Here is a 15591-nt window from a genome sequence, read left to right on the forward strand (position 1 = left end):
CGCCTTCGTTATTGTGATACCCAAGAAACAAAATTTTACTGTTCCACATGTGAATAATCTTAGGTGTATCTGTCTTCTTTCTTCTTTAGGTAAATGTTTTGAAAAACTAATTACTAACAGAATTACTTGGCATCTACATAAAGAAAATATTCTAAGTGCTGACCAATATGGTTTCATTGCTCAAAAAATGTGCTGAGGATGCACTTCTGCATCTTAGCAACATTGTACAGAGGAGCAAGATGAGAGGTTTGTACACTATTTTAATTTTTCTTAATATTGAAGGAGCTTTTGATAATGCATGGTGGCCTGCTATTCTTAATTTATTAAAAGAAATGAAGATACCTCATAATGTGTTTAATGTTGTTTCTGATTTGTTGAAAGACAGGACGGTCGAGCTTTCTTTGGTTGGCACCTCAAGTGTTCGTCGACCTCAGAGAGGATGTCCACAAGGCTCTGTTTCCGGTCCCAAGATTTGGATTATTATTATGAATGATCTCTTACAGAAACTTTCTGATCTCTTCAGTTGTGAAGTCATTGCCTTTGCAAATGATTTGTTAATTTGTATTCAAGGAAAAGAAATGCAAAAAGCTTTTCGTCTCGCCCAAGATGTTTTAGATTTCATTTATCATCGGTCAATAGATTTTAAGTTAAACTTTAACCATGCAAAATCCAAGACCATGTTTATTGATAGAAAAAATACTACTTATGAAGGATATCAATTGCTTTTAAATGACAATCCCGTTGAGAGGGTGAATGAAATTAAATATCTAGGTGTTTTGTTGAAAAGCAAATATAACTGGAAACAGCATATTTCCTACATTTCTAATAAATGTGAGAGACTTCAGCGTGGGCTGAATCGAATTGCATGTAATAGTTTTGGTGTTAAATCGAATGTTAGCGCAATTATTTATAAACAAGGCATTGTACCCTTTATTTCATATGGATGTAGAGCTTGGGGATTGTCTCTAAAAAAGAAAATTAACTCTAAACGCCTGCTTCGAGTTGAAAGACGAATTTTGCTGCGGGTTATAAGCGGTTACCAAACTATTAGTTACACTGCTGTTTTCTCTCTTGCCGAATTTCTACCCCTGGATTTGTTTATTCTGACCTTTATAGATTACAAGAATAGTCTTGCAAATTACTCCAATTCTCACTTTGATCGTTTATTGCCCTTGTCTGTTCTACCACATCCTTCTGTAAGACAACCAGTACAGATTCTGGATAGTATGGACACTGATGTAAATTCATTCTCATTTGTGTTGTATACGGATGGTAGTAGGATTGATGATAAAGTTGGTTTTGCTTATGTTATTTTTGAAGATGATATTGAAATTGAGTGCCACCAATTTCGCATTAGAAATGAATGTACTGTATATATTTCTGAGCTTCTGTGTATTAATTTTGCAATCAAGTGGATAATTAGCCAGGATGGACGTGGTTCCAGCTACTTAATCTGTACGGATTCACTCTTCCCTAGAATCTCTTAAAAATACCTCGGGTGATCTGTGGATTATGGTAACTTGGCGATTTTTTGGCGAAACTTTGGCGACCAACTCTGCTACAGCAACCCTCTATTTTTTTTTTCGCCGCCATTTTGTCTTCACGAAGTAAAGACATGTTTCTTTTCTTTTATTTACTGAACACTTTTTCCAACAATCTATTAGCCGAATTACACTTATGCTAGAAATTTTATGTAACAAAACTGCTTAATCATGACAAATATTAACTGCAAAATTGGGAAAAAGTGCAGAATCGCAAACTCCTTGCGCGTTTTTCAGAATAGCACATACACATAAACCATTTACACGTCGACTTATTTTTATTTAAAAAAACATCCCAGAATTGCACAAAAATGGCATTGCACACACTCTTAACTTTATCCATCTACACTGCTATTTTCTCATAAATTACAAAAATTTGCACGAAAATGCAAAAAAATTCTGTGAATCTTGTGAATCTTTAAACTCGGTAAAAAGCACATATATGAAATTACCTGATCGCGAAAAAGTATATACCCTTTCCAAGGATTAACATTTCCACGTATAAAATAAATAAAATATCCAAAAACTTTTACCTCTAAATTATCTATTATATTATAAACGTCACCAATGAATTCATACCGCAAACATTAGAAATGGTTACAAATACTTAGTGTCAAATATTTAAATTATTTCCATGCACGTTTACTTCAACTGAAACGTATACCAAATTCCTACAAACATATAATTCACAAAATAACTATCATTTAATTAAAATATCACACGTCGACTTATTTTTACTTAAAAAAAATCTCAGAAATGCACAAAAATGGCATTGCGCACACTCTTCACTATATCCATGTACACTGCTTTTTTCTCATAAATTAGAAAAATTTCACGAAAATGCATGAAAATTTTGTGAATCTTTAAATCCGGTAAAAAGAACATATATAAAATTACCTGATCGCGAAAGAGTATATACCTTTTCCAAAGATGAACATTTCCACGTATAAAATAAATAAAATATCCAAAAACTTTTACCTCTAAATTATCTATTATATTATAAACGTCACCAATGAATTCATACCGCAAACATTAGAAATGGTTACAAATACTTAGTGTCAAATATTTAAATTATTTCCATGCACGTTTACTTCAACTGAAACGTATACCAAATTCCTACAAACATGCAATTCACAAAATAACTATCTATTAATTAAAATATAATTAAATTCAAAAACGCTACTTAAAATATAAAAATCATTGCTAATAACAATTTTCCAATAATACCATATTATTTTATTTACTCCTTACATGCATAAAAATAATATCCTCAAATAATTAAAAATACTAACTTACCTAATCTTCTTCAGAATCTGCCCACCAGCGGCCGAGCGGTAAAGACGCTGAACACTGGTAGTTCGGTCCGAGGTTCGAATCCCGCGAACGGGCTGGCTGCATGGGCGTTTTCGTGGTTTTCCCCATGTGTAACGTGTATACGAGCCAGTTTCCCTTAGAAAGTCCTCCACGGAAGGCATCCCTCCCCTTAGGCAGATAGCCCTAGTGTGCTTTGCCATAATTAAATACACACACATACACACACACCTATCTTCAGAATCTTGATTACGTGGCCGCTAAACTTTTGTTATTTCTTCCGCTAAATAAAAAACAAGCGTATGTGGGCTTGTTTCAGGATCTTTAAAATCATACTTATAGTTCACAGCAAGGTACAAGGTAAAATAAATAACTTAATAAAACATCTTTACTTCTATCTCGCACAACCTTAAAAAAACACTTATTACTACCCCTTTCAATCTCACTAAATACCCATTTCGAATTCACTTTAGTTAGGGCCATGGGATCCAGAAATTAACCAACACTGTTTCACACAACACAGAATAAAGCTAAATACAAAATTTCCAGATTTTTTCCCGATTTCCCTCTTTTACCGATTAAAGAACTATAATTCGTCCATTAATGTCACATGACATATCTGATGATCTCTCATTTCCCTCGCACAAAATAATGCGTAATCGGAACTAAGTACTTCTCACAATATAACCAAAGTCCTAGGTAGTAACCTTTATCGCCTCCAAAATGTCGCCAAACTACCAGTTACCATATTCCAAAGATCAGCCAATACCTCTTTATGTAATGATATTATTGTTAATATACAGCAGTCTCTCGGAGATCTGGGGAAGAAGGGTATTTCAGTGTTTTTTACATTTGCCCGTGGTCATTCGAGTAATTATGGAAACGAGAGAGCTGATTGGCTTGCTAAGAATGCAACTAAAAATGATATTAATGTTGATGTTAATATCATTTTTAGTTCTATTATAATAATTTTTAGTTCTATTATAATAATTTTTAGTTCTATTATCTAATTCATTTTTAGTTCTATTATCTAATATTCCAAAATCTTATTTAAAAAAAAACATTCAAAGCTAAAGTGATTGAGCGGTGGAATTGTGATTATATCTCTTCTAATAAGGGATCTGTTACAAAACATTCTTCTCAACTATTTTTGAAAGACTGAAAAGTAAGGAATTGTTGCTCAATTTTAAAGTTACGCAATTTTTGTCTGGACATGGTAAGTTTAATGTTTATCCTGAATGATTTAAGCTGACATCTTCCAATTTGTGTAATTGTAATCTTAGAGTTCAGCAAAGTGTTTTCCACCTGCTTTTTGATTGCCCATTGCTTGATAAAGCAAGAAATCTTTTGAAATGTAGATTAAAATTAGTTGGAATTCATTGGCCGCCGAAATGTTATGATTTTGTATCCTCGACTTCGGCCTACCGAGCTTTCAACGATTTTGTTGACTTTTATTTTAAACACTGTTAATGATTTCTTTATACATTTTTATACTTTTGTATTTACTTGTGTTTTTTTTTTTTTTATCCTTGTTATGATTTCATTGTATTGTTCAAAACTGATGATATTACTTACTTATTTTGCCTTTTCTACTTACGATTTGTAAGTCTCATGTGGTGCATACTTTGTGGTGCACGAGGATTTCTTTTCCTTTAAATAATAATAATAATAATAATAATGAAAAAAGATAAATTTTTAAATTTTGTCCATAAACTCCTCACAAAAAATTACAAAATTCAAAATCTAGGCGTAATTTGAGTCGTAGAATCGCAATATGGAAAATAATTGGTATGCTATTTCAGAAAAAAACTGATTTTGTGTCAAAGTACCTATGTTAAAACAATTGTACATATAAATCTAATATATATATATATCCTAGGTCGCACTTTCGAGATATGGGAAAAGCAAGTTAAATTTCGACAATCAGTCTATCTAGTAGAACGGGAGGTATAGGGAACAGTTCCATTTTTTTTTTTTTTTTTTTTTTTTTTTTTGGTGCAAGGTGTACATTGTAACAGATACGTTGCAATGTACATTCGTGTGCAAAATTAAGAGAATTTGCAAGTTATATATATTTTTACGAAAAATATTGAACAAAAGATAGTAATTATACCGCGGTAGAATTCTGCAAATATATATCTGCAGAACTATACGTGTGCAAAGTGATATAAGTGCAATAGAAGTTGTTGGCGATAAACGGGTTCATTATCTTTCACGACATGGGCCGTGTTTCTAGCAAGAATTGGGGAAATTTTATAAGGTATCAAATAAAATGAGTAACTGCGAAAGTATGAATGACGGAATGAGATGGAGAATTGTCGATAGACTGAAGGCAGGCTAACAACAAGCGCAGGTGGCTACTGAGTGTACTTTTATGAAACGTAAATAATATTAACTTTTTATCATTACTATAAGGTCCTCAGTTATTGAATCACTGCTACATGTAAGTTAAGAAATCATAAATTGCCTAATTGCTTCTAATTGAAAAATAAAACTCTAAACATTAGTTCTTGATTCGGCGTATTTTTTTTAAATAGCCATAATCTCTGCGGTGGGAAAAAAAAAAAAGAAATATATCGGTTTTATTAGTGAATCACTGCTACATATAAGTTATGTTTTCATGAACTACGGAATTGTTTCTGTTAGAAAAATAAAACAATAAAAATAATTCTGGATTTGGCATGTTTTCAAAGAAATACCCATCATCACTAAAAAACAGAAAAGAAAAAGAGACAGAAAAGTATAAGCGTTTTATTAATTTACTGCTATATGTGAGATATGTTTTCAAGTCTGATATAAACGAGAATAAGAATTAAGTTTTGGTAACATTAAAGGTTAAATTAAACATAAATTAAACATTAACATTAAAGGTAAACAATTTAAAAATGTTTGGGATAAAAGTAAGAGAATTAGATTTTAAAAAGTAATATCGCATTTACTTACAGCTTAAACATACTCTCTCTTTACTTGGGTAATCGATGGGGCTCGGGACACAATTAATGAGCTTCAAGAAGAAATCGTGAAAACATTTGTGATCACACATCTAAAAATGGAATTTAGAAGTTTTCGATTAGTAGGAAATAAATTAATATTCTGAGATAAAGTTAGAGAAAATAGCATCCAGTATCGAACGAAAAAATAAAGCAATGAGTGTACATAACTTTTCATATTAATTGTAAATAAAAAAATATTATCTTTTCATTACATATTTTCGTTATGCATTGAAAGTATATTTCATTGCTCGTATGAATACTTCACTGTATACGCAAATAAGAACGCTTCTCTAATTCTTACCCTTTTGGTTCTTGGACCAGATCTGTTGTTTCTTAGCCAAACTTCAGTATAATTTAAGCATTTCGTTTTATACGGCGGCGGCAATAGAATTTTTTTCTCCTAATAAAGACAAAAAATTAGTATGGAAATAAAAAATTCTATATCTAACTAGAAAACGGTAAAAAAGGGTTGAAAGCATGAGTACTTATAGAAATGATACATTTCACATAATACGTATGCAAGGCTTAAGCTAGCTCGTATTTTAGGACATTAAATTTTATCTTAAAGAACTTCAGATCTTGAAGCATAACAACTATATTTTTTGACATTTTAGTTGCTACAAAACAGTAGGTTAACAGTTTAGAGGTCACCAGGAATGGTGTGTGTGTATTTAATTATGGCAAAGCACACTAGGGTTATCTGCCTAAGGGGAGGGATGCCTTTCGTGGAGGACTTTCTAAGGGAAACTGGCTCGTATACACGTTACACATGGGGAAAACCACGAAAACTCCCATGCAGCCAGCCCGTTCGCGGGATTCGAACCTCGGACCTAACTACCAGTGTTCAGCGACTTTACCGCTCGGCCGCTGGTGGGCTCTCACCAGCAATGGAAAAATGGATTTTCCTTTGATGACGAAATTTTGCATCGGAAGTCATATCACGGTAAATTTATCATATTTTCATTTATGTATCTTAAAATTGATGGAAACACTTTCTAACAGATTTAGTTTTCATAGAGTTTGGCAATAATAATAAAATTTGTTAATCTTTAAAATAATGCATATTCAGATCAGTTTCTCTGCGATATGATTATGGTGCCTTAGGTGTTACTCTTTTTCATTCTGCACATATAATCTTTTGCATTTCTCAGCTGCTTATAAAGATTGTAAAGTTCCATTATGTTAATCTAACCAGTTATTATGATTTAGATCTTTTGAATTTCTCAGCTGCTTATAAAGGATGTAAAGTTCCATTATGTTAATCTAACCAGTTATTATGATTTAGATCTTTTGCATTTCTCAGCTGCTTATAAAGGTTGTAAAGTTCCATTATGTTAATCTAACCAGTTATTATGATTTAGATCTTTTGCATTTCTCAACTGCTTATAAAGGATGTAAAGTTCCATTATGTTAATCTAGCCAGTTATTATGATTTAGATCTTTTGCATTTCTCAGCTGCTTATAAAGGTTGTAAAGTTCCATTATGTTAATCTAACCAGTTATTATGATTTAGATCTTTTTCTCAGCTGCTTATAAAGGATGTAAAGTTCCATTATGTTAATCTAACCAGTTATTATGATTTAGATCTTTTGCATTTCTCAACTGCTTATAAAGGATGTAAAGTTCCATTATGTTAATCTAGCCAGTTTTTATGATTTAGATCTTTGCGTTTCTCAGCTGTTTATAAAGGCTGTAAAGTTCCATTATGTTAATCTAACCAGTTATTATGATTTAGATCTTTTGCATTTCTCAGCTGCTTATAAAGGTTGTAAAGTTCCATTATGTTAATCTAACCAGTTATAATGATTTAGATCTTTACTTTCACTTCTTTCCATTTCCCTACCAGAAGGCAAACCAGGTTTGAGATTATTTAAGGCGAGTTTTTGAGCTGTAAGCCAAAGCATGTTTCTGCGTCTCGAGGTTACGTTACTAGGTTTCACTAGCTCTGATAGACTGTAATTCTTCGACTTTGCGTTATAGTTGGCGACATTTAAATTGTTACACAGTGAGAAGATTTTGTGTCAAATTCGAGTGCAGCTTTTGGATACTAGACTTAGTTTCAAATTTGAAACTGTTAACTTTAAGTTACATAGCCACAAGTGGTGGTTGATTTGTAAGCACAAATTGTGCAGTTTATGTTCCAATTCTGATTTAATAAAAAGGTTTGCTTTTAAACAATAGAGTCTTAAGAATAAGACTTTACAGTTCTTTTCAGACACAGTGATAATTTGCTCTAATTAGGAATTTGGACTTGGTTTATGCTACCAAATAACACCAAATTTTATAAGGTAAGTTTATTCATATTTAATTACATTGGAGCATAGATATATCTTAGTAGACTTATAATTTAAAAAACATTTATCATAGAACATAAAATTCCAAGTGTGAATTGCAGAATGTCCTGAATATAACAATATATATTTGTATAAAATTGTAAGGCCTTCAAATATTCAAATTTAAAGAAGCAAATAAATACTAAAATGCTAAAAAATTCTCAAAACTTTGTGCCGAAACAAATATTAGTTCACGAAATATTGTTGAAAAAAATAAAGCTCATACAGCATTTTTATACGTACAGAAGATGATATCATTCATAATCTTTCAGCAATGTGTCAAACATTTTTCAAGAAACCGGATCTACTGTTATTGATAAAAATGATGAATTAAAGATGAATTAAAACTAAGTCTAAATAATGAACTTGATGATTTAATTATTGATGAAAGCAATATTGTTTCAGTGATTTAATTATTCGTATTTCTGTATTGAAAAAAAATATATGTGTTATCTTTATGAATGCAAGCGAATTAAGAAACTGGACAACATTCATCATTTGCGATGTTTGTCTTACAAGTAGATCTGTGTCCTGTTCTAATTAACAAATTTAATTTTGATTTATTAAAGACGAATTGTAAATTTAATTTTGTAACATATATAGTACTATTTATTAAAACTCCTATTTTTTATTGAAGCTATTACTTTTAATAAACACATATTAATTCTTTTCATGGAAAAAAACTAAATTTTAATAACCTTTTTTTCAGTATTTGATCTTTTACATATTTGAAAACATATGTAGGATATATAATGAAAATCTTCTTTAAATTATATTTATTTGATGTTTTGATATCTTTAAATGATATTTATTTGAAATTTTTATTTGACATTTTGATTAATCGCTAAATGGTTGTTAAATTTTTCAAAAATTTCAAGTTTAAAATTTTGCAAGGATGGCAATTATAAACAGTGTTTTCTAGAAATATTTCGTTTCAGATCTAGAAAAAAGCTATTTTCTGGCTGCAAAGTAGCTGTGACACTGCCAAAAATAGGGCTGAATACTCTTGTACCCATATTTTTCATTTCACTGTAGCACTCATTTCCTCCATTAAGAAACTCTTCATACTGCAAAACTCTGATCAATCTATTGCTCAAATTCCCATAACAATTTAATTTTATGTGTAAAAACAAATATAATATGATGGCATAAACCAGACTTCAATCCTAATTATAGCTAAAGAACATTGTATAGCTAAATAATATTGTTGCAAGAGTTTCCCATGAATGAAACATAAAAGTAGATAGCAATTATCTGTTCTGAAATGTGTGCTCAATTTCATGCTAAAACCTAGATGACCTAGATTATGCAGAAAATTACTTTAAGATTTGTATGGTCTGGTAAATATAAAATTTTTATACAAACTATTTATCATATTTTTTAATTATAAATAGAGAACTAGTCGAGAAAAAAATATGCTCTAAGAGTGTTTTTCTCATTACCATCACTATTAAAAATTAATGTTTGAAAACATTTCTATTAATATTTTAAAATATTCTATTAATATTTAAAAAAGAAATATCAACAAAAAATTTTCATTAATAAAAATAAATTAATATTTAAATTTCTTTAAGGTTCTTATTTGCGTTCTTTCATTTAAATTAATAATCGTCATGTGCACATAAACTCATTTACATGTGTTACATTAACTTGTACATAAAAAATCGCCTGCCTTTTTTTTTAAAGGAAGATAAATTAGCGTACAGTATCAGGTTGGTAATGAAAGATATATTTAAGCGGAAAAAAGTCTTCATTTTGAATTATTTTTAGAGAAGATAATAATAAGATATTGATGTCTTTTAGTAAGACAGAAAAAGTTAGCAATGCTTTGCGCCAGTTTTTATCTCGTTTACGATAATATTTGCCTCTCAGACATGCTTGCACAGAGGCAAAAGTTCAAATTTGTTATTAATCTAACTAAAAGAAAAACGTGCCAATGTGAAATCTAAAGTTAATAAAAAGAGCAGCTTTAGAATGGCATATATTATGAATACATTTCTGACAATTCCGAGGACGGTATGATGTAGTTCTCCTTTTTTTGAAAGCAAGATATGTCTTCAGTTCTTCAGAGTTTCTGAAGTAAATCCTGAAGAAGCAAACTTTTGAATGAAGCCTCAATTTGTGTCAAGTTATCCTCGATATCGACTGAGGTCTTCTTAAAATCTGCACTAATGTAGGATTGCTTTTCAGCAAATTTTAAATTTGTCATTAGAGTGGGTAAAAATGCTATTTTTGTAATAAAAGCCCTATAATGCCGTCGTAGCTTTAATATACCTCTCCTACAAAAACAATTTCATAACAATGCTGTAAATTACTAATGTAATCATATTTGTAAGGAAATAATATAAAATACATACCATGTTAACGAATATCTTGTACATTCTTCCTGGTTTCATGTGGATGCCTCTTTGGAAAGGATTAACAGCTTCATATGGAGAATGAATTGAAAATAGCATTCCAGGCCCGTTACCAGGAATAAAAGTCTCTTCTGGTTGTACGTTGAATTTAAATGTCGTCATTGGTATCAGAACTGAAATTAATGGAATTAAACTTCTTCTCTGAAATAAATCTCTTTCTCTTCTATCTTACATAAAACTTTCTAAATTTGTAGGCTGAAGAAAGGATATTTAGTGAAACACATCCTTAAATTTTTATATTATTTAAAAGTGAAACAATTTATCGTCACATTCTCAAAATTCTTTTTAATATTTTCTCTAGTATTTGCATTTTGAGACTTTCTCTATACTTGATTTGTCTCGTGTTGTCCTTCAGATATAATTAAAAAAAATCGATATTTGAGTAGTTTTGGAAAGTTTTTTCTATACTGACTGAACGATAACATTAAGAAATATGTCTTTTAAAAAAAAGCTAAACTAAACTAGCTCTTTTAATATTTATATCTCAATTTCCTAGACTGTATTATACATATAATTTTGAAAGCTCTTTTAATACACGTTTTCCTCATGTTCGCAAATCATTCAAAATGCTACACTACGATGTAATACAATAAGTTGGTAAGCAACAGTATGAAGAGAAAAGAAGGTAAAAGAAATTGCTATCAACAGATTGTTAAATTATTATGCATTTCGAAAATTTATTACCCATACCTAATATTAATTCCTTTTCATTGTTCTAGAAAAATATTAAGGAAAACGAAGTAACGAGTATTTACCCTCTGTTAATGAAACGAATCTTGACAACAAATCGGGAAAATAAAATGAAACAAAGTGCGATTGAAAAATGTAGATAATACTTTATTTTTATTATTGAAAAAATAACTTAAGGTAAAAAAAAAAAAAAAAAAAAAAAAAAAAAAAAAAAAAAATTTAAATTAAAATAGTCTTAGGACTATGCATATATACAAATAAAAAATAAGAAATTTGGGTAACATTTTTTAAATAAGAAACTTGCAGAATCGTTAGCATTTTTTTGAAGCAGGATACATTAAAAATCTGCAATTCCTCACCGGGATTCGAATTCCGGACCTCCTGAATACGCGTCGAGTGTGCTTCCAGTTACACGACGAAGACATGTGGAAGGCGGGAGAAAATATCTTATGTATTCCCTTTTCAAACGACGACTGTGGATGAGGGGACCCTGTCGCTAAATTCTGGACTCCTATTCTACGCTTTGAGAGACGGCTGCAGTTTATGGACCGCCAGATGTCGCTGCTAGTGAAAAACAGGTCTGTCCAACTTCCCATATTCTGTGAGTACTAGAGTCGTAGCTAGGGTTTTCAGCGCCCAAGGGCAAGTGAAGATTTCGCGCCCCCTACTGCTTGCATGGAGGTAGGAAAGGTCTTACTTCCTACCTCCATGACTGCTTGCGAAGGATGGAAAACATTTAATTCTAAAATATCGTAACATGAATTTGGCGCCCCTTGGATTCTGCGCCCGGGGACAAATGTCACCCCTTGCCCCCCTCTAGTTGCGGCCATGGAGGTAGGAAGTAAGATGGAGTCGCCCTAAACAAGTTTCTCCGTACCCTGCTCTGAAGCACCGGCGATCCCTACTTGGTGACCAAAACATTGGGTCATTTACCATTGAGTTCTATGGGATTTGGCGCGTTCGAGTGTAAATATTTTGTAATTACGTCGCAAATATACATATAAATGTATATATTTTCTTTTTCTACAACACTTCAGAGTCCTTAGTATGTGAAAACAACATATTTTTAAACAACATTTCATTCTGAACGGAATTAAATGCTATACATTTCACAGGACAGTTTTCTCAGAATGGTTTAATTTGAATGAAATATTTTCACAAGTTTTCGTTAATTACATTAGAAAAAAAAATTAAGGTAATTCCATTTTATTTGGTTAAGGTACAAAAATTAAGATCAAAGTTTATTGTATTATTAATATTAAAATTTTGCATTATTTCTTTTCTATTTATAGAGCTTCTTCCTAAAATACTTTCTTAAATATGACATGATTTTTTGGCTTCTGAGGCATCTTTTAAATCGAAAAATGTAAGTCAATTTATAATTAATGCTCTATTCGGTTCATTTTAAATTAGAGAATTATTAGGAATTAGCGAAATACTTTAAATAAGTATTTCGCTAATTCCTAATAATCAAATAGATATTAAATAGTACTTGACTTTCTCTGAACATTTCTGAAAGGGAATAAGTTTTTTTTTTTAAAGTATTATTTAAAATTTGTAACTGAGTTATTATAAAATGTAAGGGGAATAATTCTTTTAATTATACTTATCAGATTTTTTTTTACCCTTCATTTTAACAATACATATTCCAAAACTCTTTATTACTTTCTTAAGTGCGCATCTCATAGCATTTGCTTTACAATACCTTTTAACAGATTGCTTTACAATACATTTTAACAGATTGCTTTCCAATACGAACAATTCTTGCTTAAATAGTTTTATAACGTATTTGTCAATAGGATTTCATTTCAATTTATGTTTACAATTCAATATTAAGATTATTATATATTTAGATAACATTTATAATCATTATAAATTAGATACATTTAATAATTAGATTTCTTCACAGTACTTTCACACTTGTTTAAAAGTGAATAAATTTTTCATTTCAAATACATTTATAAATAATTTAATGAATATTTAAGTATTTTGTCAAATGCAGATACATGCTTTTTGCAAGCACATGCATAAATACCCATACATATTTCCTATTTTTCATTTCCGGCATGTGCAAATCTTTAATTTCTGTGCATTCACTATATTTTTCCTGTAAAGTAATTTACACTAATTTAGCATACACCCGAAAGTTTTACATAAAAAATATATATGAATATAATTTGAATGAAAATTATAAGTATTAATTTTAATACCCACTCAAAGGTCAGTTTTTTTTCAAAATTCCTCCACGATGGCATCTCTCTCTTTAGGCAGATAGCCCTTGCATGCGTTACTCTATTTAATAAAAACTTAATCTGACCTATGAGCCTAATTACAAATATTTTAACATACATAATTTTATATTTATAAAACGTGTAAGCTCAAAGTGATTATTTTTCAGATATATAAAATTAAAACGATGGGTTTAAAATGAGCAGCAATAAAGCCTCTCCTCTAAAAAATTTTAAAAGGTACATGTTACAATAATATATGGATGTGAAAAAAAATTGTTTTATTTAAAACATTTTGACGTTTGGAAAATAAAATAAAAGTAGCGAATACTCTATCAAGGGTATCGAAAGACGTATACAATTTTAAATGTACCGTAAGGTATTTTTCATTCTTTAAGCATAACATTTTTCTTAAAATCTATATTTTTGTAGTGCAACAGCTTATAATTTTATAAAACAAATTCATAATCAAAATCGCTGTTGTTAGTTATCGAAAAATAACCATGATGTGATTTTTGAGTAAATGTCACTAAACTATACAAATTGCTATTATCCATCACACTATGAATGTTTCTTTCATGCGAAAGTGTCCCTTTTCTATGGAACTGTCGTGTGTCGAAATACTATCAGAATCTTGTCAAGCGAGCTTCTGAATGTAAACAAAGAACACCCCATCTGGTGACCCAAGCTTCAAAGCAGTGCTTCACTTTTAGCGCGGGTTGGCCCCTCCTCCCTTTCCTACCTCCATGGTTGCGGCCCTGGTGAGTCCGGATGTTGTGAATAGCGCGGGAAAAAGGTTGCTGCGTCGTCAATAAAGCTTGTGGAGTTGACATTCTAAATAGATAATGACTTTGTACGTGTCTTCAGCGTTAATTTTTTCGTATTTAAATGAAGAATACGGTCGTAGATCGGCGGCGAATTTATAGAAAACATGACGATGCTTTTGCTATTCCAGAAGGTGTCTTCATAGCCTATTTTAGACAGCCAAAATTTATAGTTACTTAAATTTTCAATGTACTGAGAGAGTATTTGGAGCCACATTCAGTAAACAAGAACGCAATTGCTACTGCAAAAATGATGAAAAAAAGGTTATTTATTCTTTTCCTGAAATTATATATATATTGCAGTTATATTTAAAAAATGTAGAAGATAATAAGTATTTATCTAGCACATAACCTTTCTTCAGTTAATAATAATACAGACATCCGAGAAGAGTGTACTCGATTTGTGTACAGAAAGAATTAAGTTTATTTTAAAATATAACAATGGAATACCTTACGAACCATATTGTGAACGTAATAAGGAATGTCATTCATTATTAGGCGAAAATCAGACTACTGTAAATAAAAAATAAAAAATATATATATAAATCTGCAAAAATAGCTTTACTTTTTTATTACTACTGCTATAACTACTACTAGTATGATACTTTCATAACATATTTTTATTTGTGTAATTTTATTAGGATTTAAAACTTAGTTGCTAATAACAAATATATTTGATTTAAAATGAAATATTGGTCACAAATTTAACTTAAAGCCCTTCGTAATTCTTTTTTTTACTTATTAGGTGCTTTGCCCTTAGTGCCTACACGGAAAGGCAGGGATACCCCGTGGAGGTCTTTTAAGCGACACTGGCTCGTATCTACGTTACGCATAGGGAACGCAGCCATCCCGTTTGCCGGGGCACGAACCTCGGACCGAACTACCAATGCTCAGCGGCTTTTACCGCTCAGCCGCTGGTGAACTTGCTCTTCGTAATTGTTTTGAGGAACGGTGCATATTTTGTTACCATATGAAAATAAATGATCACAGTGTTTTTGAATTATATTCCTTATTTTTACAAAGGTGTGGAGACATTAGGTTATATTGATGAAAAATATGTAACATTTTCGACGGCAATCGAACTGCGGACCTCTGTAATACGCGCCTAGTGTACAGACCACCACACTTCGAAGACATGCGAAGAAGGCGGGAGAAATACCTTATATATTCCCCCTTTTAAAGAACGACTGTGATTTTTTTTAGAAAAACCCAATCGCCAAATCATGGGTGGGGAGAATCATCATACACCACCCT

The sequence above is a fragment of the Stegodyphus dumicola genome, chromosome 6 (genome assembly GCF_044657685.1).
Source record: "Stegodyphus dumicola isolate Sdum_Otavi_A_Nest chromosome 6, ASM4465768v1".
Classification (NCBI taxonomy): domain Eukaryota; kingdom Metazoa; phylum Arthropoda; class Arachnida; order Araneae; family Eresidae; genus Stegodyphus; species Stegodyphus dumicola.